The sequence below is a fragment of the Lucilia sericata genome, unplaced genomic scaffold, assembly GCF_015586225.1.
Source record: "Lucilia sericata isolate MDLA Ls3-8-SP2 unplaced genomic scaffold, ASM1558622v1 Contig001161F_arrow, whole genome shotgun sequence".
In the NCBI taxonomy this organism is placed as follows: Eukaryota; Metazoa; Arthropoda; class Insecta; order Diptera; family Calliphoridae; genus Lucilia; species Lucilia sericata.
The window spans coordinates 75,288-103,133 of record NW_023995131.1 but is presented as its reverse complement, the minus strand read 5'-3'; the positions used below and the strand labels follow the sequence as shown (position 1 = coordinate 103,133).

Sequence of the window (27,846 nt, the reverse complement as noted above, 5' to 3'; positions counted from 1 at the left end):
TTAACACATTTCTACTTTCCAGCTACTTAACGAAACATAACAAATTACAACCTTTTAACTTAATCACATTAGCCATACAGTCAAACTTAATTTCATTTTTCTACATATTCCCAACTTTCTAAACAATTCCTCTTTACCTTTCTAATGGCTGATTAATTATCCAGCAACATTTCCCTTCGAACAACAAATATCAAAACCCTGACAGCTAAGCAACAATGCCAACATATTCATTGATTTCCCAAAGGGTTCAAAGTGAAACAAATTGATAATTACATGCATATTTTGTTGTAGTATTTTTTTCTTCTTCTCTCTAACATATAATCACTTATAATTATTATACAATTATTATTACAGTCAAGCTACTACTACTATTACTTTGTTTTAGTTATATGAACGATTTGAAGTTTGTTCGTTTTCTTAGCCCTGTCTTAAAGTTTTGTTATTACTTTAACTTAAACGATGTGAAAATCATTTAAAATGGTCTATTAAATGTAATTTACGCTAGTTTGAATTTTAAATTAATTTTTTAACAAAATATCTCACAAAACAGAAGCTGTTGAAAAAATGCAAACAATGAGAAAATAATGGCTACTGTTGCTACCAGTAGATGACTGTGAGTAGCAGCGCCAGCTGTTTGATGCAATTTTTATAAAGTGATTTATTAGTTAGAAAAAGACTTTGGGTTATGAAGCAAAACAAAAAAAAAAAAAAAAAAAAAAAACAACAAAAATTAATTATATTTGAGATAATTATTTTAAAATAATTTAGAATAAAATTGGAAAGGAAAGTTAACAAGTTAAAGTGGTTAGTTGTGTATTGACATTTTTAAGAAATAGTTTTTATTTAATATGATTTATTATATTATTAGAGTGAAAAGGAACTAAATTGTGGAATTAAATTAATCTGTTAATTTGTTTGATTAAAATGCACTGCCTCTCTGTGGTATAACTCTGATGAGAACTTAAGTAGTGTTATGATAGTTTGAATGAAAATGAGTTACCGGTAGAGGTTGAAAAATGAGTTCTCGCCCTATAGCCGAGACTTTCTTTAAACAATTCTTATATATTATTTTATATTTAATAATTAGAATATAAATAAAACTTTTAACATTTTCTAATAAATATTAATTTTTATTTACAGGCTTCTCGCAAAGTTTCAAAATGTGGTTATTTATTCGTTGCACCAGATTGGGACTTCAGTAATCCTCTCTACAGAACTAAGGTAAGTTTGAGATTGTTTCTTATGTACTTTAACTCATAAACTTATGCTCTTTGGAGTCTAATTGGAGCAACGGTACCTAAATACAGATCTACAGATCCTGAGGGATCCAAAGAAAGTGACCAGTTTAGATAAATGTTCATCTGATCGTACGAAATAACCAGCCACCAGTTGGTCTCCCCTGCAATCTCTTCAACACTTTTAAACTAAAGTTAAAACTTTTGTGATATCTTTCCTCATGGATATACTGAGAAAAAGTCTGGTTCTTCGCTACTTGGGAACCTTACAAAGTTTTTTCCCAGATCGAAATGATCAACAAATATTTCGACGTAGAAACATTCTTTAACATCACTCGCGCATAAGTCTCCTTCTTGTGTTGAATCTAAATTTGTTTACCTTTTACAAATTATTTCTCTGATATCCCTCATGAATATACCGGGGAAAGGACTGGTTAATCGACTAATTCAAAGTTTGTTCGGGATTTGCGAACCATACGAAGTATAAGCTGAAAACCAATGGTTGGTAATGAACGGTCCTAGTATTTGACTTAAGATCAATATATTGATCTAGAATTTTTTTTCCAAGCAAGGCAAGGCAACGTTACTTTGATGGCAAGGCAACGTTACTTTGATAAACCGCCGACATCTTGTTGTTATAGCAGCGTAGAGGTGCTATCAGCAATTCTAGTCTGCCGCGACAAGTCTTGGAGTTATTTGACTCGCGGGATTAATCGAACTTATCTAATCTTGTATTAGGGGATTCAGTTGGGGTTCATACTTAACTGGCGCGATTTATCTATTGGGAAGGTTCCTCCGGAAAAAAGTAGTGTATTTGATCTTCACATCGCGGGAATAGAATGTTGGATTAAAGACTTATGTACAGTAAAATCAATATAAGTTTTAGGTGCTGTTGCTGACAGAATCCCATAGAGGACTGCGATGAATATATGTTGGGAATGAGTTGACTCATCCACCCTCACTTCCTAGCGAATGTTACGGATTAATATTTTCTTAAATACGTCGACTGGGAAGTCTGTATGATGAGTAGAATGGTGATAGAAACATGCAGTATTCCTGTCCTTGTTTTCTCGATATATTTCTATAATTTTCGGGAAATGTTTTGGAGATTTTACCTGACCTACCGCACAGTGTTATCTGTGTGTAAAGAAGCAATGTCTTGTCTAATAGAGGGAGAACATACCTTGATCTAACAAAGACTTCTCAGTGAGCTTACGCGTATATATTTTATGGACAAAGGCTTCTGGTATATTCTAACAACGGGACTGCAATTGTCAGAAATTAAATAGCTCGAGTACTTAAGCAATCAGCCTATACATTCTTGCTCTTTTGTAGTAACTAAGGGGCAGTGGTAAGTCATCTCTAGCTTATCCTGTGAGAAAATATCATCAAGCTCTTTAGATGTGAACCAATTTGATCGAATTTGAATTAGTTTCTAATCGACAAGATAATGATGGTTTAGGTCAAAGTCTAGATCTAAGCGCTCTTATCAACATCCTGATTCTCTCTTATAAAGCTCCTGTGTGTGCTTTACGAGTCACAGTTGAACGATGGCGTATCTTATCCAGCTCACCATATGAACATGACCACCATGAGCTTAGAACATCAAGATAGTCACTCATGTAAAACAAAACAGGAGCTTGTCTGGATCCAAAGTTTTTACCCGAGAAGTTATTCAAACAGATTAAAAAAAACTCTTTAGATTTGAACCAATTTCATCGAATTTGAATTAGTTGACGGAAACAAAGTATTCTTCTCGACAACAAAATTATTCTGATCGACAAGATAATGATGGTTGAGGGCAAAGTCAAGATCTGAGCGATCTTATCAACATGTAATGGCGTATCTTATCTAGCTCACCATATGAACATGACCACCATGAGCTTAGGTCATCAAGATGGTTACTCATGTAAAACAAAACAGGTGTTTGTCTGGATCCAAAGTTCTTATCCAAGACGTTATTCAAACAGATTTTGAAGACTCTTCCGATTTGAACAAATGTGTACTAATTTGAATTAGTTGACGGAAACAAAGTATTCTGATCGACAAGATAATGATGGTTGAGGTCAAAGTTTAGAGCTTAGCGATCTTATAAATATCCTGATTCTCTCTCGTAAAGCTCCTGTGTGAGCTTTACAAGTCACAGTTGAGCGATGACGTATCTTAGCACCACCACGAGCTTAGAACATCAAGATGGTCACTCATGTAAAACAGAACAGGAGCTTGTCTGGATCCAAAGTTTTTACCCGAGAAGTTATTCGAACAGATTTAAAAAAACTCTTTAGATTTGAACCAATTTGATCGAATTTGAATTAGTTGACGGAAAAAAAGAATTCTGCTCGACCACAAAAGTATTCTGTTCGACAAGATAATGACGGTTGAGGACAAAGTCAAGATCGGAGCGATCTTATCAAAATCCTGATTCTCTATTGTAAAGCTCCTGTGTGTGCTTTACAAGTCACAATTGAGCAATGCCGTGTCTTATCTAGCTCACCATATGACCACCACAAGTTTAGAACATCAAGATGGTCACTCATGTAAAGCAAAACAGGAGCTTGTCTGGATCCAAAGTTCTTATCCAAGAAGTCATTCAAACAGATTTTGAAGACTCTTCCGATTTTAACAAATGTGTACTAATTTGAATTAGTTGACGGAAACAAAGTATTCTGATCGACAAGATAATGATGGTTGAGGTCAAAGTCTAGAGCTTAGCGATCTTATAAATATCCTGATTCTCTCTCGTAAAGCTCCTGTGTGAGCTTTACAAGTCACAGTTGAGCGATGACGTATCTTAGCACCACCACGAGCTTAAAACATCAAGATGTCACTCATGTAAAATAAAACAGGAGCATGTCTGGATCCAAAGTTCTTATTCAAGATGTTATTCAAACAAATTTTGAAGACTCTTCCAATTTGAACCAATTTGAATTAGTTGTCGAAAACAAATTATTCTGATCGACAAGTTAATGATGGTTGAGAACAAATTCTAGAGCTGAGCGATCTTATCAATATTATGATTCTCTCAAGAACTTATTTTTTTCTTTTATAAATTGCTACTTAATTGGCGATCAGAAGCAAGATCAAGCTAGATATGATCTTCAATATATTGACTATGACTAGTGATCGAAATGATATTTAATATTCTGAAGCAATTAGCAACAAAGTTTTAATTGAAACTTAACGAATTTTTTAATTGAAAATTAATGTTAAGACATAACTATAATGGGACAACTTTACAACTTATTAAGATCCCTTCCAGCTACCAAACCCTAATTAAGTTATTTTAACAAAACTTACAAACTGTTAAGTTAGTTAAACATGAGTTGTTTTCTTGTTCAGAAAAAAAAAATCTTCCAAAAATGTTTAAAGAAACATTTTACGAGCTGTCTGAAATTATGTGCTCTACATTTGGTTTTGATTTTAATCGTAACACATGTTGTATTTGCTGGTCGAGGATCGTGTATAAAAATCGAGTTCTCTTGTTTTTTTTTTTTTTTTTTTTTTTTTTTTTTTTTTTTTTGTGTTATTAATAATATTTTGTGTTTTAGTTGTTTATTATTATTATTTATTTGAAATGTTAATTGTTTTTATTTACATTTTGTCTGACAAAAAAAAAAAAATGTGTTGTTTTTTACATGAAAAGGCGTGTTGACATAAGCTGTCAACCCATATTTTTTTCTCAAAAAAATAAAATTTTTAAAGAAAGTTTTTTTTTTTTCGTTTGTTGGTTGCAAACATATTTAAAACAGAATTTATGTTTATTTGTTTGTCTGTTTGTCTTGCACGTACCCCAGATAAGCATCAGTTCAGTTTTATTGTTATTATGATGATTATGGTATAATTTTTTTTTGTGTCTTTTTCTTTCTTAAGAATTGTGGAAAGAGCGAAAAAAAGCCTGTTTATTTTTCTTTAGCTTCAGATCCAGCTTTAGCTGCATATTCATCTTTTTCTGAAAGATTCGTTTTTTGCGCGCACAGTCTTCTACATAAATGACAAGTGTTTATTTTTTAAATGAATTTCTTCATTCTTCATTTTCAAGCATGTTTTTATACCCACCATCAAAAAAGATGGGGGGTATATTGTTTTTGTCATTCCGTTTGTAACACATTGAAATATTCGTCTAAGACCCATAAAAGTATATATATTCTGGGTCCTTATTAGATTCTAAGACGATCTAGCCATGTCCGTCCGTCTGTCCGTCTGTCTGTCTGTCTGTTGAAAACACGATAGAGCCCAAACGGAAGTAGCTAGAGAGCTGAAATTTTGCATAAATACTTTTAGTTGATGCAGTTCGTTTGGTATTGAAAATGGGCAATATCGGTCCACGATTTCGCCTAGCCCCCATATAAGGCCCCCTTCAGAAAATGACTTTATCGCTCATAACTTGCTAAGGGAAGAACCAATAGAGGTGAAATTTGGCACAAATATGTTTTATGGGAACCTAAATCTCCTCGTAGAATTTTATAAGGATCGGTCCATAATTGACCCTACCCCCCATATAAAGTCCCCTTCAGAAAATGACTTTATCGCCCATAACTGGCTAAGAGAATCATCAATAGCGGTGAAATTCGGCACAAACATGTTTTATGGGAACCTAAATCTCTCTGTAAAATTTTATAAGGATCGGTCCATAATTGACCCTACCCCCCATATAAAGTCCCCTTCAAAAATGACTTTATCGCTCATAACTTGCTAAGAGAAGAACCAATAGCGGTGAAATTCGGCACAAACATGTTTCATGGGAACCTAAATTTCTTTTTTAAATTTTATAAGGATAGGCTCATAATTGACCCTACCCCCCATATAAAGTCCCCTTCAGAAAATGACTTTATCGCCCATAATTGGCTAAGAGAAGCATCAATAGCGGTGAAATTCGGCACAAACATGTTCTATAGGAACATAAATCTCTCCGTGGAATTTTATAAGGCTAGGCCCATAATTGACCCTACCCCCCATATAAAGTCCCCTTCAGAAAATGACTTTATCGCCCATGACTGGCTAAGAAAAGCATCAATAGCGGTGAAATTCGGCACAAACATGTTCTATGGGAACGTAAATCTCTTTGTAAAATTTTATAAGGATAGGCCCATAATTGACCCTACCCCCCATATAAAGTCCCCTTCAGAAAATGACTTTATCGCCCATAACTGGCTAAGAGAAGCATCAATAGCGGTGAAATTCGGCACAAACATGTTTTATGGGAACATAAATCTCTTCATATAATTTTATAAGGATCGGTCCATAATTGACCCTACCCCCCATATAAAGTCCCCTTCAGAAAATGACTTTATCGCCCATGACTGGCTAAGAAAAGCATCAATAGCGATGAAATTCGGCACAAACATGTTTTATAAGAATTTAAATCTCTTCGTAAAATTTTATAAGGTTCGGTTCATAATTGACCCTACCCCCAATACAAGGGCCCCTTCAGAAAATGACTTTAATGCTCATATCTGACTTTAAGAAAAATATGTGCATATATATAGCAATAAAATTCGACATAAAAAATTTTTATAGGAACTAAAATCATTTTCTTAAATTTTATGAGGGTGGGTCCATAATTGACCCTACCCCCCATATAAGGTCTCCTTCAGAAAATGACTTTAAGGCACAAACTAGTTTTGTGTGAGCCAAAAGTTCTTTATCAAATTTTATAAGGATCGGTCCTTAATTAGCCCTATCCTCCTTGTAAGGTCACCTTCAGAAAATGACTTTAAAGCTCATTACTAGCTTAAAACTTCGAGTACTGAGTACGACATGAACAATTTTCGTATTAGCTACAATCTCTCACTGAATTTTATGAGGATCAGTCTGTAATTGACCATACCCCCCTATAAGGTCCCCTTCGGAAAATTACTTTAACGCTCATTACTGACTCAAAAATGCTATTACAGCAGTGAAATTCTACGTAAACAAGTTTTGTACTAGCCAAAAATCGGTCTATAACTGACTCCACCCTCCATATAAGGTCCCCCTCAGATAGTGACTGTAACGCTCGTTACTGGCTGCAACGCTCAAATGCGACTACAGCGATGAAATTTCACATAAACAAGTTTTGTATGAGTTTATGGTTATAAATATTGGATCAAACAAAATTAATATTTTTAATTCGGAAGAGCACGGTCCATGCTTAAGCCTTTATTAAATTCCCTCTTCCAAATATTTCCCTGATGTTCATAATAATATCGACATATGATTCAACATAGATCGATAATATCAAAGTTTATTTATAAGGATGATTTGATGGTGGGTATATAAGATTCGGCATGGCCGAATATAACACTCTTACTTGTTTTTTTTTTCAACCATCTCCATCTTTATTGTCGATTATGATAGTTTTTTTCTTTGCATTCAAGATTTTTTTTGTCGTATTCCTACATCTATTTTTGAAAATAGTCAAGGCGAACTAAATAGCACACAAGATCGTACGGTCGTTAAGTTAAGCTCAGTTTAAGCTAAAAAAAATAAAAAAGAAAAAGCTCTCAGTTTAAAACAATTTTTATTGATTCTCTCCCCAATGATCTTCTAATAGTTAAAATAAAGTGATCTTTAAATTTTCCCCCCCAAAAAAAAAACTTAAACTATTTCCCTCTTCAACACTGTCTATTCCTAAAATATCTTTAAAATTCCTTGTCATATTGTCTAAAGCTTATGGTCATATTTGTTTGCTGATCATGCTCATGATGACGATGATCATCAACAGGCTACAAGTAAAATTGTTAAGGTGTTGTTTACCCAAGCCTAGTAGAGACTAACTACTTGGCCAAGTTGGCGTTTTGTTGGCAAAAAGGAGAATATGTCTAAAAAACACATAAATTATAAACTTGTTTTTTATGCATATTTGTTTTTAACATTTATTGCTTATAATACTTTTTGTTGTTGTTGTTGTATTTACTAGTTGTTGTTTTTTTTTTCGGTTCTGGTATGCAAGAGTGTGCTGCCAATTTGAAAATATTTTCCTGCAAATAACGTTAGAAATTACTTTTTTTGTAAAGGATGTAAAGTGCGAAATTTTAGTATTGTGGAGCAATATTCTGGTATAAGTAGTTTTGTTGGTAGAAAAATTTAGTTTGGGTTGAGGAATTTATGTTATTTTATATAGGGGATTATTTTTGTTCTTATTTAATATAACAAGTTATTAAACAAATATTTATTGTTCATAACTGCAGTCTAACTAATCTCAACGATTGTACTAGACTATTTAAGAGCACAAGATCAGAGAGATATTTCATCTTCTTGTCGGTAGATCAAGCAATATACATAATTAGCTCTTTCTGAGAGAGACTGTTTCTTTATGGCCTCTAGTAGAGATGAGATAGGTTAGATTTAAAGGGACTATAGACTAGACTATAGATAGACTAGACTATAGACTAGACTATAGACTAGACTATAGAATAGAATATATAATAGACTATAGACTAGTTTATAGACTAGACTATACACTAGACTATAGACTAGACTATAGACTAGACTATAGATTAGACTATAGACTAGACTATAGACTAGATTATAGACTAGACTATAGATTAGACTATAGACTAGACTATAGACTAGATTATAGACTAGACTATAGACTAGACTATAGACTAGACTATAGACTAGACTATAGACTAGACTATAGACTAGACTATAGACTAGACTATAGACTAGATTATAGACTAGACTATAGACTAGATTATAGTCTGGACTTTAGACTACACTATAGACTAGACTATAGATTAGACTATAGACTAGACTATAGACTAGACTATAGACTAGACTATAGACTAGACTATAGACTAGACTAACTAGACTAGACTATAGACTAGACTATAGACTAGACTATAGACTAGACTATAGACTACTAGACTAGACTATAGACTAGACTATAGACTAGACTATAGACTAGACTATAGACTAGACTATAGACTAGACTATAGACTAGACTATAGACTAGACTATAGACTAGACTATAGACTAGACTATAGACTAGACTATAGACTAGACTATAGACTAGACTATAGCTAGACTATAGACTTAGACTATAGACTAGACTATAGACTAGACTATAGACTAGACTATAGACTAGACTATAGACTAGACTATAGACTAGACTATAGACTAGACTATAGACTAGACTATAGACTAGACTATAGACTAGACTATAGACTAGACTATAGACTAGACTATAGACTAGACTATAGACTAGACTATAGACTAGACTATAGACTAACTATAGACTAGACTATAGACTAGACTATAGACTAGACTATAGACTAGACTATAGACTAGACTATAGACTAGACTATAGACTAGACTATAGACTAGACTATAGACTAGACTATAGACTAAGACTATAGACTAGACTATAGACTAGACTATAGACTAGACTATAGACTAGACTATAGACTAGACTATAGACTAGACTATAGACTAGACTATAGACTAGACTATAGACTAGACTATAGACTAGACTATAGACTAGACTATAGACTAGACTATAGACTAGACTATAGACTAGACTATAGACTAGACTATAGACTAGACTATAGACTACTATAGACTAGACTATAGACTAGACTATAGACTAGACTATAGACTAGACTATAGACTAGACTATAGACTAGACTATAGACTAGACTATAGACTAGACTATAGACTAGACTATAGACTAGACGATAGACTAGACTATAGACTAGACTAACTAGACTAGACTAGACTAGAATAGAATAATATAATAGACTAGTTTATAGACTAGTTATAGACTAGACTATAGACTAGATTATATTGTAGACTAATAGACTAGATTATATTGTAGACTATAGACTGAACTATAGACTAGACTACAGTCTAGACTATAGACTAGACTATAGACTAGACTATAGACTAGATTATAGACTAGACTATAGACTAGACTATAGACTAGATTATATTGTAGACTAGACTATAGACTAGACTAAAGTCTAGACTATAGACTAGACTATAGACTAGACTATAGACTAGATTATAGACTAGACTATAGACTAGACTATAGACTAGACTATAGACTAGACTATAGACTAGACTATAGACTAGACTATAGACTAGACTATAGACTAGACTATAGACTAGACTATAGACTAGACTATAGACTAGACTATAGACTAGACTATAGACTAGACTATAGACTAGACTATAGACTAGACTATAGACTAGACTATAGACTAGACTATAGACTAGACTATAGACTAGACTATAGACTAGACTATAGACTAGACTATAGACTAGACTATAGACAAGACTATAGACTAGACTATAGACTAGACTATAGACTAGACTATAGACTAGACTATAGACTAGACTATAGACTAGACTATAGACTAGACTACTAGACTAGACTATAGACTAGACTATAGACTAGACTATAGACTAGACTATAGACTAGACTATAGACTAGACTATAGACTAGACTATAGACTAGACCTATAGACTAGACTATAGACTAGACTATAGACTAGACTATAGACTAGACTATAGACTAGACTATAGACTAGACTATAGACTAGACTATAGACTAGACTATAGACTAGACTATAGACTAGACTATAGACTAGACTATAGACTAGACTATAGACTAGACTATAGACTAGACTATAGACTAGACTATAGACTAGACTATAGACTAGACTATAGACTAGACTATAGACTAGACTATAGACGGACTATAGACTAGACATAGACTAGACTATAGACTAGACTATAGACTAGACTATAGACTAGACTATAGACTAGACTATAGACTAGACTATAGACTAAGCTATAGACTATACTATAGACTATAGACTAGACTAGAGACTAGACTATAGACTAGACTAATAGACTAGACTATAGACTAGACTATAGACTAGACTATAGACTAGACTATAGACATAGACTATAAGACTAGACTATAGATAGACTATAGACTAGACTATAGACTAGACTATAGACAGACTATAGACTAGACTATAGACTAGACTATAGACTAGACTATAGACTAGACTAATAGACTAGACTATAGACTAGACTATAGGACTAGACTATTAGACTAGACTATAGACTAGACTATAGACTAGACTATAGACTAGACTATAGACTAGACTATAGACTAGACTATAGACTAGACTATAGACTAGACTTAGACTAGACTATAGACTAGACTATAGACTAGACTATAGACTATAGACTAGAATAGACTAGACTATAGACTAGACTATAGGACTAAACTATAGACTAGACTATAGACCTAGACTATAGACTAGACTATAGACTAGACTATAGACTAGACTATAGACTAGACGATAGACTAGACTATAGACTAGACTATAGACTAGACTATAGACTAGACTATAGACTAGACTATAGACTAGACTATAGACTAGACTATAGACTAGACTATAGACTAGACTATAGACTAGACGATAGACTAGACTATAGACTAGACTATAGACTAGACTATAGACTAGACTATAGACTAGACTATAGACTAGACTATAGACTAGACTATAGACTAGACTATAGACTAGACTATAGACTAGACTATAGACATAGCTACTATAGACTAGACTATACTACTAAGACTATACTATAGACTAGACTATCTATAGACTAGACTATAGACTAGACTATAGACTAGACTATAGACTAGACTATAGACTAGACTATAGACTAGACTATAGACTAGACTATAGACTAGACTATAGACTAGACTATAGACTAGACTATAGACTAGACTATAGACTAGACTATAGACTAGACTATAGACTAGACTATAGACTAGACTATAGACTAGACTATAGACTAGACTATAGACTAGACTATAGACTAGACTATAGACTAGACTAGACTAGACTATAGACTAGACTATAGACTAGACTATAGACTAGATTATAGACTAGACTATAGACTAGACTATAGACTAGACTATAGACTAGGCTATAGACTAGACTATAGACTAGACTAGACTATAAACTAAAACCTATTTTTTTTAAATTAACATGAACTTCAAGTTCGTCTATTACGTTATCGGAAAAGCTAACAAATCTCTTTATGATCGTTTCGTTTTCGGCTCCTAAAAACAAGTCATATACATATATATACATATGTGTATGTTGCCCATCACTGCTCTATTAGTAAATACACTAAGTAAACTTTAAATAATAAAAACTTTCAACTAGAATTTCAATATTTATCACTCTATACTCTTAATGTAATATTAACTCTTAAGCTTTTTCTCCAATCAATAAATTACCGTTATACATATGGCAATATTTAAAATAATATTAATTTTCCTAATATACAATAAGTTTTCATGCAAAAATTAATTGAATTTTAAACATAAAATTAATAAACTATGACTTTAGTCTTAAAAATTATATCTTCATTTCGACGGTGCTTTAAAAGCCAGTAGCTAACAGATTAATTTTCACATATATTTTCTTTTTATTTATAAATATAAATTTAAATTTTATTAGCAACAATATTTGCTTATTTTCAGTTTAATTTTTGTTCGTTGGTAAATTGCCTCTACACACTTATCTTGGTTAATTAGGAAAATAAGCAATTTCTTAGCTCACGTCCGCGGTATAATGGCAAAACGATAAATTTTTTAAATCTATGAGAATGTGGTTTCTAATTTTATTTCGATATTAACTATTTTTTTTTTCCAACTTGTTAACAAACTAACAAGGAAGTGGTTGGTTAATTTCTGTATGTATTTTTTTATACATATAGTACACATGTGTACATATTTGTTCATGCTGTTTAATTTCATTTGGTGGAAAATATTTATTTATAAAAATTACTTATACGTACCATAAGTATCTATGTATGTACGTCGTGTGGCTGTCTTGTAGCTTGTTTGTCTTTTGAGTTAAGATAAAAATCATTGGTCATATGTTTGCATATTCTATACTATATGCAGTTTATAATTGTCGCATAGAACCATAGAGTCTTGGACAGTTCCACCATATAGTGGGTTGTTTATGACTTTTTGGTAAGAAATGAAGAAAGAATTTTTATTTAATTTTTTTTTTTTTTTGCTAATTTATTAGAAAACTTTCTTTGTAAATAGTTGCTGTAGAAAGAGTATACTTTGCTGACAAAGATAAGAAAGAAAAAGTGATATATTTATTTAAGGTTTATATAAAAACATATTTTCTATACGGAAATGCGTATTAATTTCATGCTAAGAATAACTGCATTAAAGAATTGTTTTATCGGGATTGAAAATTTTTATTTTATACTTTACACCAGTGACTAATGTCCACAAATCTCGCAAAACTTCCTGATTATACATTTCAACAATAAAGTGAGCGAAATGTAAAATAATGAATAATCTATCGAATATCGACAATAGTCGATTCTATAGTCTAATATATAGTCTATAGTATAGTCTATAGTAAGTCTATAATATAGTCTATAGCATAGTCTATAGTATAGTCTATAGTATAGTCTATAGTATAGTCTATAGTATAGTCTATAGTATAGTCTAGATTCTAGTCTAAAGTCTAGTCTATAGTCTAGTCTATAGTCTAGTCTATAGTCTAGTCTATAGTCTAGTCTATAGTCTAGTCTATAGTCTAGTCTATAGTCTAGTCTATAGTTCTAGTCTATATTCTAGTCTATAGTCTAGTCTATAGTCTAGTCTTAGTCTAGTCTATAGTCTAGTCTATAGTCTAGTCCTATAGTCTAGTCTATAGTCTAGTCTATAGTCTAGTCTATAGTCCTGGTCTATAGTCTAGTCTATAGTCTAGTCTATTGTCTAGTCTATAGTCTAGTCTATAGTCTAGTCTATATCTAGTCTATAGTCTAGTCTATAGTCTAGTCTATAGCTAGTCTATAGTCTAGTCTATAGTCTAGTCTATAGTTCTAGTCTATAGTCTAGTCTATAGTCTAGTCTATAGTCTAGTCTATAGTCTAGTCTATAGTCTAGTCTATAGTCTAGTCTATTCTATCTAGTCTAGTCTATAGTCTAGTCTATAGTCTAGTCTATAGTCTAGTCTATAGTCTAGTCTATAGTCTAGTCTATAGTCTAGTCTATAGTCTAGTCTATAGTCTAGTCTATAGTCTAGTCTATAGTCTAGTCTATAGTCTAGTCTATAGTCTAGTCTATAGTCTAGTCTATAGTCTAGTCTATAGTCTAGTCTATAGTCTAGTCTATAGTCTAGTCTATAGTCTAGTCTATAGTCTAGTCTATAGTCTAGTCTATAGTCTAGTCTATAGTCTAGTCTATAGTCTAGTCTATAGTCTAGTCTATAGTCTAGTCTATAGTCTAGTCTATAGTCTAGTCTATAGTCTAGTCTATAGTCTAGTCTATAGTCTAGTCTATAGTCTAGTCTACAGTCTAGTCTATAGTCTAGTCTATAGTCTAGTCTATAGTCTAGTCTATAGTCTAATCTATAGTCTAGTCTATAGTCTAGTCTATAGTCTAGTCTATAGTCTAGTCTATAGTCTAGTCTATAGTCTAGTCTATAGTCTAGTCTATAGTCTAGTCTATAGTCTAGTCTATAGTCTAGTCTATAGTCTAGTCTATAGTCTAGTCTATAGTCTAGTCTATAGTCTAGTCTATAGTCTAGTCTATAGTCTAGTCTATAGTCTAGTCTATAGTCTAGTCTATAGTCTAGTCTATAGTCTAGTCTATAGTCTAGTCTATAGTCTAGTCTATAGTCTAGTCTATAGTCTAGTCTATAGTCTAGTCTATAGTCTAGTCTATAGTCTAGTCTATAGTCTAGTCTATAGTCTAGTCTATAGTCTAGTCTATAGTCTAGTCTATAGTCTAGTCTATAGTCTAGTCTATAGTCTAGTCTATAGTCTAGTCTATAGTCTAGTCTATAGTCTAGTCTATAGTCTAGTCTATAGTCTAGTCTATAGTCTAGTCTATAGTCTAGTCTATAGTCTAGTCTATAGTCTAGTCTATAGTCTAGTCTATAGTCTAGTCTATAGTCTAGTCTATAGTCTAGTCTATAGTCTAGTCTATAGTCTAGTCTATAGTCTAGTCTATAGTCTAGTCTATAGTCTAGTCTATAGTCTAGTCTATAGTCTAGTCTATAGTCTAGTCTATAGTCTAGTCTATAGTCTAGTCTATAGTCAGTCTTAGTCTATCTATAGTCTAGTCTATAGTCTAGTCTATAGTCTAGTCTATAGTCTAGTCTATAGTCTAGTCTATAGTCTAGTCTATAGTCTATCTATAGTCTAGTCTATAGTCTAGTCTATAGTCTAGTCTATAAGTCTAGTCTATAGTCCTAGTCTATAGTCTAGTCTATAGTCTAGTCATAGTCTAGTCTATAGTCTAGTCTATAGGCCTAGTCTATAGTCTAGTCTATAGTCTAGTCTATAGCTAGGTCTATAGTCTAGTCTATAGTCTAGTCTATAGTCTAGTCTATAGTCTAGTCTATAGTCTAGTCTATAGTCTAGTCTATATTCTAGTCTATAGTCAGTCTATGTCTAGTCTATAGTCTAGTCATAGTCTAGTCTATAGTCGTCTATAGTCTAGTCTATAGTCTAGTCTATAGTCTAGTCTATAGTCTAGTCTATAGTCTAGTCTATAGTCTAGTCTATAGTCTAGTCTATAGTCTAGTCTATAGTCTAGTCTATAGTCTAGTCTATAGTCTAGTCTATAGTCTAGTCTATAGTCTAGTCTATAGTCTAGTCTATAGTCTAGTCTATAGTCTAGTCTATAGTCTAGTCTATAGTCTAGTCTATAGTCTAGTCTATAGTCTAGTCTATAGTCTAGTCTATAGTCTAGTCTATAGTCTAGTCTATAGTCTAGTCTATAGTCTAGTCTATAGTCTAGTCTATAGTCTAGTCTATAGTCTAGTCTATAGTCTAGTCTATAGTCTAGTCTATAGTCTAGTCTATAGTCTAGTCTATAGTCTAGTCTATAGTCTAGTCTATAGTCTAGTCTATAGTCTAGTCTATAGTCTAGTCTATAGTCTAGTCTATAGTCTAGTCTATAGTCTAGTCTATAGTCTAGTCTATAGTCTAGTCTATAGTCTAGTCTATAGTCTAGTCTATAGTCTAGTCTATAGTCTAGTCTATAGTCTAGTCTATAGTCTAGTCTATAGTCTAGTCTATAGTCTAGTCTATAGTCTAGTCTATAGTCTAGTCTATAGTCTAGTCTATAGTCTAGTCTATAGTCTAGTCTATAGTCTAGTCTATAGTCTAGTCTATAGTGTAGTCTATAGTCTAGTCTATAGTTTAGTCTATAGTCTAGTCTATAGTCCATAGTTTAGTCTATAATCTAGTCTAGAAGAACGGTTTGTCCGATTCTAGTGAAATTTCACATGCGTAAGGAAGAAGTTTTTTAGAGTTAAATATTTGAATTTAAACTTCATGGGCCAGGCAAGGGTACATCAATTGTCGGGTATAATAAATGTGGTTGTAGACCACAAATTTCATGCCATAACACATTATTTGTTTAATTATTTAATACGTGCTAATCTAATTTGACTCATCTTGTTTAATTTATTCATTATACATTTTTTTCAACTTTTCTTAAATTTGTGACTAAAACTTATTTCGTTTTCAATTGAATGATTTACTTGACTTTGAAATGTAACACACCCATCACCACCCACTGTTTGTTATTCTTTAAATGATGTATAGGTTTGTTTTTATCTAATTTACAGTTTATTTTCAAACTGTCAAATCACAAGTTTTATTGTAAATGTTTTTCGTGTTTTTGTTTTTTTGCAAAAATCCCATATAATAGCTTAACACATTTGTCCGTTAACATTATTCAGTCATTTAAGGTGTTTGCTGAAAATTTATAATAACAAATTTAATAATAGTTACATGATGTTAAACAAATACAAAAAAAAAAAAAAAAACAATATTTATAAAAACACACACCTTTAATTTGGGCAAATTAATGAATAAAATGAGAGTTTACACAGACAGTAACAGACCTTTACAATTTTAGACACTGCAGCAGATGAAATGGGTTTTAGTAGCAGTTCACTTTATTCTGATGCTTAAAAATTCCGATTCAGATTATAATCATCAAAATGGAAGAACATAGTTTGAAGATAATATCCAAAAGTAGAGTCTTTGTTCTCCCTTAAGTTCAAATTAAGTTTACTTTGAACCTCGTTTCTCTTTTGCTTCTTTGTAAGTCCATTTACTGCTGTTTGATATTAACATTTTCATTCAATTCAATTCTGACAATTTTATTAATATAAAATCTGGTTATTTTTTAATTTAATTCATTTGAATTCAATTAAATAATTTAACATTACACCCAAATATGTAAATTATAAAATTGACACTATGTTCGCCCGTTCGTTCATTCGCTCACTCATTCACTGCTGCAAAGCCATTCATTCAATTTGTTGTAATTTTTTGAGAAAATGTAGGTGTTGATTAAATGATTTACAAGCATTTTGCAACAAGTTTTAAATCATTTTAAATTTGTTTTTTTTATTATTATAAACACGAAAATCATATCAAATCGCATGTCGAATAGTAGAAAAAAAAACTTAACCTAGAACGGGTTTTTTTTATCCCCATCATGACTCTTGTATGTCTGTTTACAGAGAGAATTTAAACAGTTAATTTATATGTTAACTTAGAGATGAAGACAAGTAGTATTTAAATTATTTGTTAAATTCTAATTGTTAAGAGGTGGAAAATATGCAACAAACAAATGAATTTAAATTGAATGTAAAACATGAATTCACATGGAGATTGTTGTTGAATGGTTTGGTCAAGGTCGGTCAGACAGGAGGTACAATGTAATTTAAATGGTATTTTCCCATTCTAATGATAAACTTAGAATGTTAAATAAGGTTGGGAGAAATCTTATTTTTCTAGAAAAAAATTAACAGCCTAAAAGTAAGCAACATTTTTGTGTTTGTAATGAAATTGGCTCTAGACTAGACTATAGACTAAACTATAGACTAGACTATAGACTAGACTATAGACTAGACAATAGACTAGACTATAGGCTAGACTATAGACTAGACTATAGACTAGACTAGACTAACTAGACTAAACTAGACTATAGACTAAACTAGACTATGACTAAACTAGACTAAGACTATAGACTAGACTATAGACTAGACTAGACTATAGACTAGACTATAGACTAAACTAGACTATAGACTAGACTATAGACTAGACTATAGACTCAGACTATAGACTACACTATAGACTAGACTAGGACTACACTATAGACTAGACTATAGACTAGACTATAACTATACTATAGACTAGACTATAGACTAGACTATAGACTAACTATAGACTAGACTATAGACTAGACTATAGACTAGACTATAGACTAGACTATAGACTAGACTATAGACTAGACTATAGACTAGACTATAGACTAGACTATAGACTAGACTATAGACTAGACTATAGACAGACTATAGACTAGACGATAGACTAGACTATAGACTAGACTATAGACTAGACTATAGACTAGACTATAGACTAGACTATAGACTAGACTACAGACTAGACTATAGACTAGACTATAGACTAGACTATAGACTAGACTACAAACTAGACTGTAGACTACACTACAGACTGAAGTATAGACTAGACTATAGGCAAGACTATAGACTAGACTATAGGCTAGACTATAGACTAGACTATAGGCTAGACTATAGACTAGACTATAGTCTAGACTATAGACTAGACTATAGACTAGACTATAGACAAGACTATAGACTAGACTATAGACTAGACTATAGACTAGACTATACAGACTATAGACTAGACTATAGACTAGACTAGACTACTTAGACTAGACTATAGACTAGACTATAGACTAGACTATAGACTAGACTATAGACTAGACTATAGACTAGACTATACTAGACTATAGACTAGACTATAGACTAGACTATAGACTAGACTATAGACTAGACTATAGACTAGACTATAGACTACACTATAGACTAGACTATAGACTAGACTATAGACTAGACTATAGACTAGACTATAGACTAGACTATAGACTAGACTAGACTATAGACTAGACTATAGACTAGACTAACTATAGACTAGACTATAGACTAGACTATACTAGAGACTAGACTATAGACTAGACTAGACTAGACTAGACTATACTATAGACTAGACTATAGACTAGACTATAGACTAGACTATAGACTAGACTATAGACTAGACTATAGACTAGACTATAGACTAGACTAGACTATAGACTAGACTATAGACGACTATAGACTAGACTATAGACTAGACTATAGACTAGACTATAGACTAGACTATAGACTAGACTATAGACTAGACTATAGACTAGACTATAGACTAGACTATAGACTAGACTATAGACTAGACTATAGACTAGACTATAGACTAGACTATAGACTAGACTATAGACTAGACTATAGACTAGACTATAGACTAGACTATAGACTAGACTATAGACTAGACTATAGACTAGACTATAGACTAGACTATAGACTAGACTATAGACTAGACTATAGACTAGACTATAGACTAGACTATAGACTAGACTATAGACTAGACTATAGACTAGACTATAGACTAGACTATAGACTAGACTATAGACTAGACTATAGACTAGACTATAGACTAGACTATAGACTAGACTATAGACTAGACTATAGACTAGACTATAGACTAGACTATAGACTAGACTATAGACTAGACTATAGACTAGACTATAGACTAGACTATAGACTAGACTATAGACTAGACTATAGACTAGACTATAGACTAGACTATAGACTAGACTATAGACTAGACTATAGACTAGACTATAGACTAGACTATAGACTAGACTATAGACTAGACTATAGACTAGACTATAGACTAGACTATAGACTAGACTATAGACCTATAGACTAGACTATAGACTAGACTAGACTAGACTATAGACTAGACTATAGACTAGACTATAGACTAGACTATAGACTAGACTTTAGACTAGACTATAGACTAGACTATAGACTAGACTATAGACTAGACTATAGACTAGACTATAGACTAGACTATAGACTAGACTATAGACTAGACTTTCTATAAAAAGAGAATTTTCTAAAAGTGGGGTTTTTATTCATAATGTTTTTAGAATAGCAAAGCACACCGGTATAGCAAGTTTTCTATAAAATAAAATTTGTCGAAAATTTTCTATAAAGAGAGAAATTTCTATACAATTGCATTGAAATTAAACGATTTATATTAAAAATAAATAAATCTTATTTGTGACTTAACTTTATTTAATACTGCCAATTAAATTTATTTATTGCATGCTAATAACTTATTTGTTTATAATTTTATTGCTAAGCTAATCTCAAGTAGTTAACTAACAATTTATTGAAAATTTTCCAACTAATTTTTTTTCTAATTTATACAAAACACCCTTTATAAGGTCAAAACAATGTTGTCTAATCAACACGTTAACTTGTATGGTGTAGACATTGTGTAAAGGAGGTTTTAACTAAAAAAAATGTAGGTGTTTATAGAAATGTCGCAAAACGCCAACTAGCAGCATCAAACTATAAATATTTTAACTCATGTTTTTAACAATTATACAAAGTGTTAAATAGAAATGATACACACGTGATCATATAACAATGACTAGTTAACAGAAATTCATATGCCATAGACACTTCCTCAAAAACACACACAAAACCTACTCACTTAAAGTAAATAACTATTAAGGTTTTGTTTTTGAGGTGAAATATGTTTTGTTTTTGTTTTATTTTTTTTTAACAATTTTCCCCACATTTTCAATATAATTTACTTTATAACAATCTTTCCTAGATGTTTACATGATAAATGTATTATTTTTCCTTATGAAATCAAATCTACATAATGTTAACATCAACAGCTTAAACACATTAACAAGTATTAATGTTATGAGAAATAGTTTCCGTTAAAAAATAAAGTTTTGTTTTTCATATTATATACATATTGTTTAAAATATATTTTGCAATAGTTTTTCTTTTCTTTCTGGCCAGATACATCTTTACATACGATCTTCTATCTGAAATTTGTTTGTATGACTACAATTTTATAACAATTTATAATAAATCACTCATGTTGAAATATTTTGGTTTACTTTTGACGTAAATGCTTATATTATTGTCATATATAATCTGCCAGTATTGTTGTTGCTTTTGTTGTTATATTATTGTTTAGCTTTTAGCAAAAACCAAAAAGTAATTTAATACTTTGTTTTAATATTTTTTGCTGTTATAGTTATTGTTTCTTGAGAGGAGTATATGAACATTATATAAGCTTTAAAAATCATTATAGTTATAGTATAACCTAATCAAATTAAGGGAAGGTATGCTAACTAAGATAAATGGGATTAAATTTGAGAACATTAGATTAAAAGGTTCCTATTCCTGTCATAAGTGATACCAAGCTCCCTATTGCTAGTCTGCTCAATGCTTCAGAGTGTTAAAATTATTCCTGCAAAATTTGAGGATTCTAGCTCTAACAGTTTCCCAGATATTCGAATTTATGTATTCAATTCATATGGGAGGTGCCACGCCCCCAAATGCTAGATTGGCCAATATTAACCCAAATGTTCACATGAATATCAAAGTTTTTCATGCAAAGTTTGAAGATTCTAGCTCTAATAGTTTCCCAGATATTCGAATTTTAGTATTTAATTCATGTGGGAGGTGCCACTCCCCTTAATACAAGTCTAATCAATTTTCCCCCAAAATGTTGACATGGATATCAAAATTGTTCGTGCAAAATTTGAGGATTCTCACTTCAATAATTTCCCAGAAATTCTACTTGTTGTATATAATTGATATGAAAGCTACCACGCCCCCACTATAGCCAGTACGCCCACTTTGTACCCAAATGTCAAGGTAGTAGATACGAAATTGTTCTTTTTATAAAAAAAATTTCGAAAAATTAATAATTTTATAAAATATTTTCGGAAAATTACTCTATTTATAAAATTTTCGGGAAAATTTCTATTTTTAAGAAAATTTTTAGAAAATTTATATTTTTATAGAAAATATTTCGCAAAATTTCTATTTTTATAGAAAATTTTCGGGAAAATTTCTATTTTTATAGAAAATTTTCGGGAAAATTTCTATTTTTATAGAAAATTTTTGGGAAAATTTCTATTTTTATAGAAAATTTTTGGGAAAATTTCTATTTTTATAGAAAATTTTTGGGAAAATTTCTATTTTTATAGAAAATTTTTGGGAAAGTTTCTATTTTTATAGAAAATTTTTGGGAAAATTTCTATTTTTATAGAAAATTTTTGGGAAAATGTATATTTTTATAGAAAATTTTAGGGAAAATTTCTATTTTTTAGAGCAAATTTTAGGGAAAATTTCTATTTTTAAAGAAAATTTTTGGGAAAATTTCTATTTTTATAGAAAATTTTTGGGAAAATTTCTATTTTTATAGAAAATTTTTGGGAAAATTTCTATTTTTATAGAAAATTTTTGGGAAAATTTCTATTTTTATAGAAAATTTTCGGGAAAATTTCTATTTTTATAGAAAATTTTTGGGAAAGTTTCTATTTTTATAGAAAATTTTTGGGAAAGTTTCTATTTTTATAGAAAATTTCTATTTTTACAGAAAATTTTCGGGAAAATTTCTATTTTTATAGAAAATTTTCGGGAAAATTTCCATTTTTATAGAAAATTTTCGGGAAAATTTCTATTTTTATAGAAAATTTTCGGGAAAATTTCTTTTTTTATAGAAAATTTTCGGGAAAATTTCTATTTTTATAGAAAATCTTCGGGAAAATTTCTATTTTTATAGAAAATCTTCGGGAAAATTTCTATTTTTATAGAAAATTTTCGGGAAAATATCAATTTTTATAGAAAATTTTCGGGAAAATATCTGTTTTTATAGAAAATTTTAGGAAAATTTCTATTTTTATATAAAATTTTAGGAAAATTTCTGTTTTTATAGAAAATTTTAGGAAAATTTCTGTTTTTATGGAACCTTCCCAAAACTTACCTCAACATAATATGCAAAGATTTATTTGCAATTTTTTTTTATTCAGACATTTCATACTCATACCGCCTGCTCTCATAACCAAACAGTCATCGTATTGTCGTCACCGTCATCGTCATTGGACCAGACATTGTTAGTTAAAACGATATTCTAGATATTCGTATGTAAGTGCAGAAAATATATATATATAGAGAATAAAAAGAATTATGCGTGCTATATAGATGTCATGTTTGTCGCGGTATTATTGATATTCTGTTATAATGTCTATACATGTTAAAATTAAAATAAAAACTGACATTTTCTATGCTAAGATATCCACATATCTTGCCATATTTCCAGCTAGACACATTAGACATAAATTGAATAAATAACTTGCAAATACTAAAGAATTAGTTATTTTAACATACACATCTAAACAATTGTTTAATCTTTTTTAGTCATGTCAACGCTATTAAATTTATAATTTTCTACGTGTATTTCATTAGCATGCGGTTTATAGAGAAGAAGAAGAAAAAAACTGCAAAAAACGAACGTTAAAACATTGACAGGTATTATGACTTTTTACCGTTAGATGACGGTTAGTTTTGAGTTTTTTTTTCAATATCTCTCTCTGTTGTATTTGAAGGATTTACGTATTGACAGTTCAAACCACTAAATGTTTATCAACATAAAATTTATGCTTTAATGATTTTTCAATGATATCATACTCTAATACATGTCTGAGTACATACTACAAACTCATGGATACATGTGTGTTTACATTTGCATTTGATGTTATTAGATACAACCATACATATACTACATACTTAGTTGTTATTTTGTTGATTTGTCTGGCACACACTTGAATTAATTTTATTGAAAGATTAAGATTTGTTGGTGTAATTGTTATGTTGTTGTTGGCACTTTAATAGAACAATGAACGTTGATTTTTTGCATTATGAGGTTAAATTAACTAAAGTAAGTATTTGTGTTAAGGTTAAAACAATTTAAAATGTTTCGAGGAAAAAATCACAAATTTATATTAATTTTGAAGAACGAACTTTTTGACACTAAATTTTCTATGAAATTTTCTTAAAAATTTTTTATAAAAATGAAAATTTTCCGAAAAATTGTCTATAAAAATTAAAATTTTCCGAAAAATTGTCTATAAAAATAGAAATTTTCCGAAAAATTGTCGAAAAAATTTTCTATAAAAATAGAAATTTTCCGAAAAATTGTCTATAAAAATAGAAATTTTCCGAAAAATTGTCAAAAAAATTTCTATAAAAATAGAAATTTTCCGAAAAATTTTCTATAAAAATAGAAATTTTCCGAAAAATTTTCTATAAAAATAGAAATTTTCCGAAAAATTTTCTATAAAAATAAAAATTTTCCGAAAAATTTTCTATAAAAATAAAAATTTTCCGAAAAATTGTCTATAAAAATAGAAATTTTCTGAAAAATTGTCTATAAAAATAGAAATTTTCCGAAAAATTGTCTATAAAAATAGAAATTTTCCTAAAAGTTTTCTATGAAAATAGAAATTTTCCTAAAAATTTTCTATAAAAATAGAAATTTTCCGAAAATTTTCTATAAAATTAGACATTTTCTATAAAAATAGAAATTTTCTATAAAAATCGAAATTTTCCTAAAAATTTTCTATAAAAATAGAATTTTTTTTTAAAGTTTTCTTTAAAAATAGAAATTTTCCTGAAAAATTTCTATAAAAATAAAAATGTTCCTAAAAATTTTCTATAAAAATAGATATTTTCCGAAAATTTTCTATAAAAATAGAAATTTTCCGAAAATTTTCTAAAAGTTTTCTATAAAAATAGAAAATTTCCTAAAAATTTTGTATAAAAATCGAAATTTTCTTTATAAATTGAAATTTTCCTAAAAATTTTCTTTATAAATTGAAATTTTCCTAAAAATTTTCTTTAAAAATTTAAATTTTTTCTAAAAATTTTCTATAAAAATAGAAATTTTCCTTACAATTTTCTATAAAAGTAGAAATTTTCCTGAAAATTGTCTATAAAAATAGAAATTTTCCTGAAAATTGTCTATAAAAATAGAAATTTTTCTGAAAATTGTCTATAAAAATAGAAAATTTCCTGAAAATTGTCTATAAAAATAGAAATTTTCCTGAAAATTTTCTATAAAAATAGAAATATTCCTAAAAATTTTCTATAAAAATAGAAATTTTCCTAAAAATTTTCCATAAAAATACAAATTTAAAAAGTTTCTATAAAAATAGAAATTTTCCTAAAAATTTTCTATAATAATAGAAATTTTCCTAAAAATTTTCTTTAAAAAAGAGAAGTTTTCCGAAAAAGTTTTAGCGTTTTATTTGTTTGTGCCTTCTCAATATTATAGATCACTTATGTGATGACTCTCTTCTTAGTTTAGAGTCATAATAATAACAGATCAAAGATTAAGTTCCATTTTGGCCTTTCTTAGTTAAAGCCTTCAGTACTATCTCTTTTTAGTACAAACTTCATATATAAGAAGTCTGATCAAGTTTTTGCATAAAATCAAGAATGTTTTGGCAGATATGTACTAACTCTCATAATCAGTTCAGTTACTAAGTTCAATTCTCTCTCCTTATAGTTCAAGCCTTAGATATAAGGAGTATGATAAAGTTTTTACCAAGATTCCAGATAAATTTGTTATTTTGTTTCACAAAACAGTCTTACCATGCTCCTTAACTTACTTGTTAATTTTGCACAAGCATCTCATTATCTCTCTCGATCATTGTAGATTATTATTCCCTTTTTAAACACAATTTACTAAATATATAAATTAAAACTTTATGACAAAACTTCCAGTTTTCTACACTCTAAAACCCTTTAAGCATTTTGTTAATCTGTTAACTAACCAAACTTGTAATTCTAATCTCGTTGTTTACTCATTATTTATTGATCTTATCTAAGTTTTTTCCAATAAAAATGCAAACTGATTATTTTCTACTGCGCATTTTAATTCAATAGCCAACTACTCTATACTTATCAATTATACTCACCTTTTGATAACAAATCTTTTTATCTTTAACTTTTTAAGATGCCAATACAGTGTATCTTTAATTTAGCAAACACTTAACTATAGTTTTTATTACTTCATTTACTAACAAACTTGAAAGCAATTTTCTTTAACTTAAAAAAAAGGAAAATCTTACATTTTTATCAATGATCAGGCAGATTTTTATCTAAGAAAAAAATATAATTCAAACACTTCCGTTTTGTTCAACAACATTTTAAGTTCTTTTTAACTTTCATTTCATGTACCGCCCCGTCTTTTAAAAAGGCTTTAATAAAGTATTTTATGAATTTAAGGATTTTTGTTCTCTTTCTCTTTGTACTTGCATTTTCAAGATCACTTAGTGTATGATCAAATTATACAAAGTCTAGGTACGCTCTGCGTTAAGAGCCTAATGTCTACATGTTTTGAAGTTATGAAAAAAGTGGTATTCTTAAAATAAAAATGTTTTTCTTTTTTAAAGACTTCATTATTCATAAGACCATAGAAAAGGAGTTCGGTTCGGTTCGGTTCTTTTAGTTTTCATTTTTCTAAAAGGCGACAACATCTAATCTTTGCACCTTTCAATGGTTTAAGTACTGTAACTGACTAAATATAAGATCAAAGCTGATTTTCTTATTGTTTTTTTTTTTTTCTTTTTTATTTCATGCAGCCATCGTCATCTGCATCATACTCATCCTCGTTGTCTTCATCATCATCATCATACTTATGGCATACTAATGTTTTTCCATTTGTTTCGTTGAAACGTAACGACTCCAATAGCAAAGTTTAAGAAAAAAAGAGCAAAGTCATTATTGTATCAAAGCAAACACGTTCCAATGTCCGCATTGTGGCAATGTTTTTTAAATCTATCTATCACTCCTTCATGCTGAAAAAAAAATATAACAACAGAAAAGTTGAACAAAAAGTTGAAGAAAACACCACAACTCTTTTTGTTTAACATATGCAAGCATCATTGGCAATTACTTATTGTACATACAGTTTGCATATTGGGGTTGTGTGGTTATTGGTAATGGACAAAATACACTACTTTTATCGGAGAATCCTACTTAAGAGTCTGATCTGTAGAATATTGGACTCCAAGAACAATCTCCTAATCACAGCATATTAGATTCGATTTCGATCTCCACTTAATCTGATTTAGTCTGATCAAGTTTTTGTCAAGAGTCCAGGAAGTTTAGGAATTTTGATTAGCGAAGCATTCTGATCATCCTAGATCATTTAAGATTTCGTGATCATAACAGATCGTTTTGCTCGTTTTAGTTTAAGCAGTAGATAGAAAAGACTGATCGTATTTAACAAAGAAGTTTAAGCATTCAGTTTCCGAGAATCTTACATAAATTCTATACTGATCAGCAAAAGGTTTTTATGATCGTAACAGATGAGATATTAAGTTCGATATTCTCTTTCCTGAGTTTACCATCCTACATCACTTCTATACTTACTTTCACTCTTATGCTCTTATTATCGCAGCAGATTAGATATCAGGTTCTGATGTAAAACAGTAAATATAAGTAGTCTGATTGTGGTTTTGATTAGCAAAACTGTATGATCATCCTAGATCACTTATATGTGCTAAGTCTCAAAGGGCTTTCATGATCACGATAGAAAAGTTTAAGTATGTTGTTTCTGATCATCTTACCTCACTACTGTACCGATTAACAAA

General features: G+C 30.3%; 1 protein-coding gene across 1 annotated transcript in view; it reads left to right on the top strand.

The window, feature by feature from the left end:
* The window catches only part of LOC119610339 (protein outspread-like), a 90,414-nt gene that overhangs the window by 8,049 nt on the left and 54,519 nt on the right, over window positions 1–27,846 (top strand). Inside the window, exon 2 of the mRNA XM_037965502.1 lies at window positions 1,141–1,221. The gene's annotated coding sequence lies outside the window, so the exon portion shown is untranslated. The remainder of the gene's footprint in view (window positions 1–1,140; window positions 1,222–27,846) is intronic.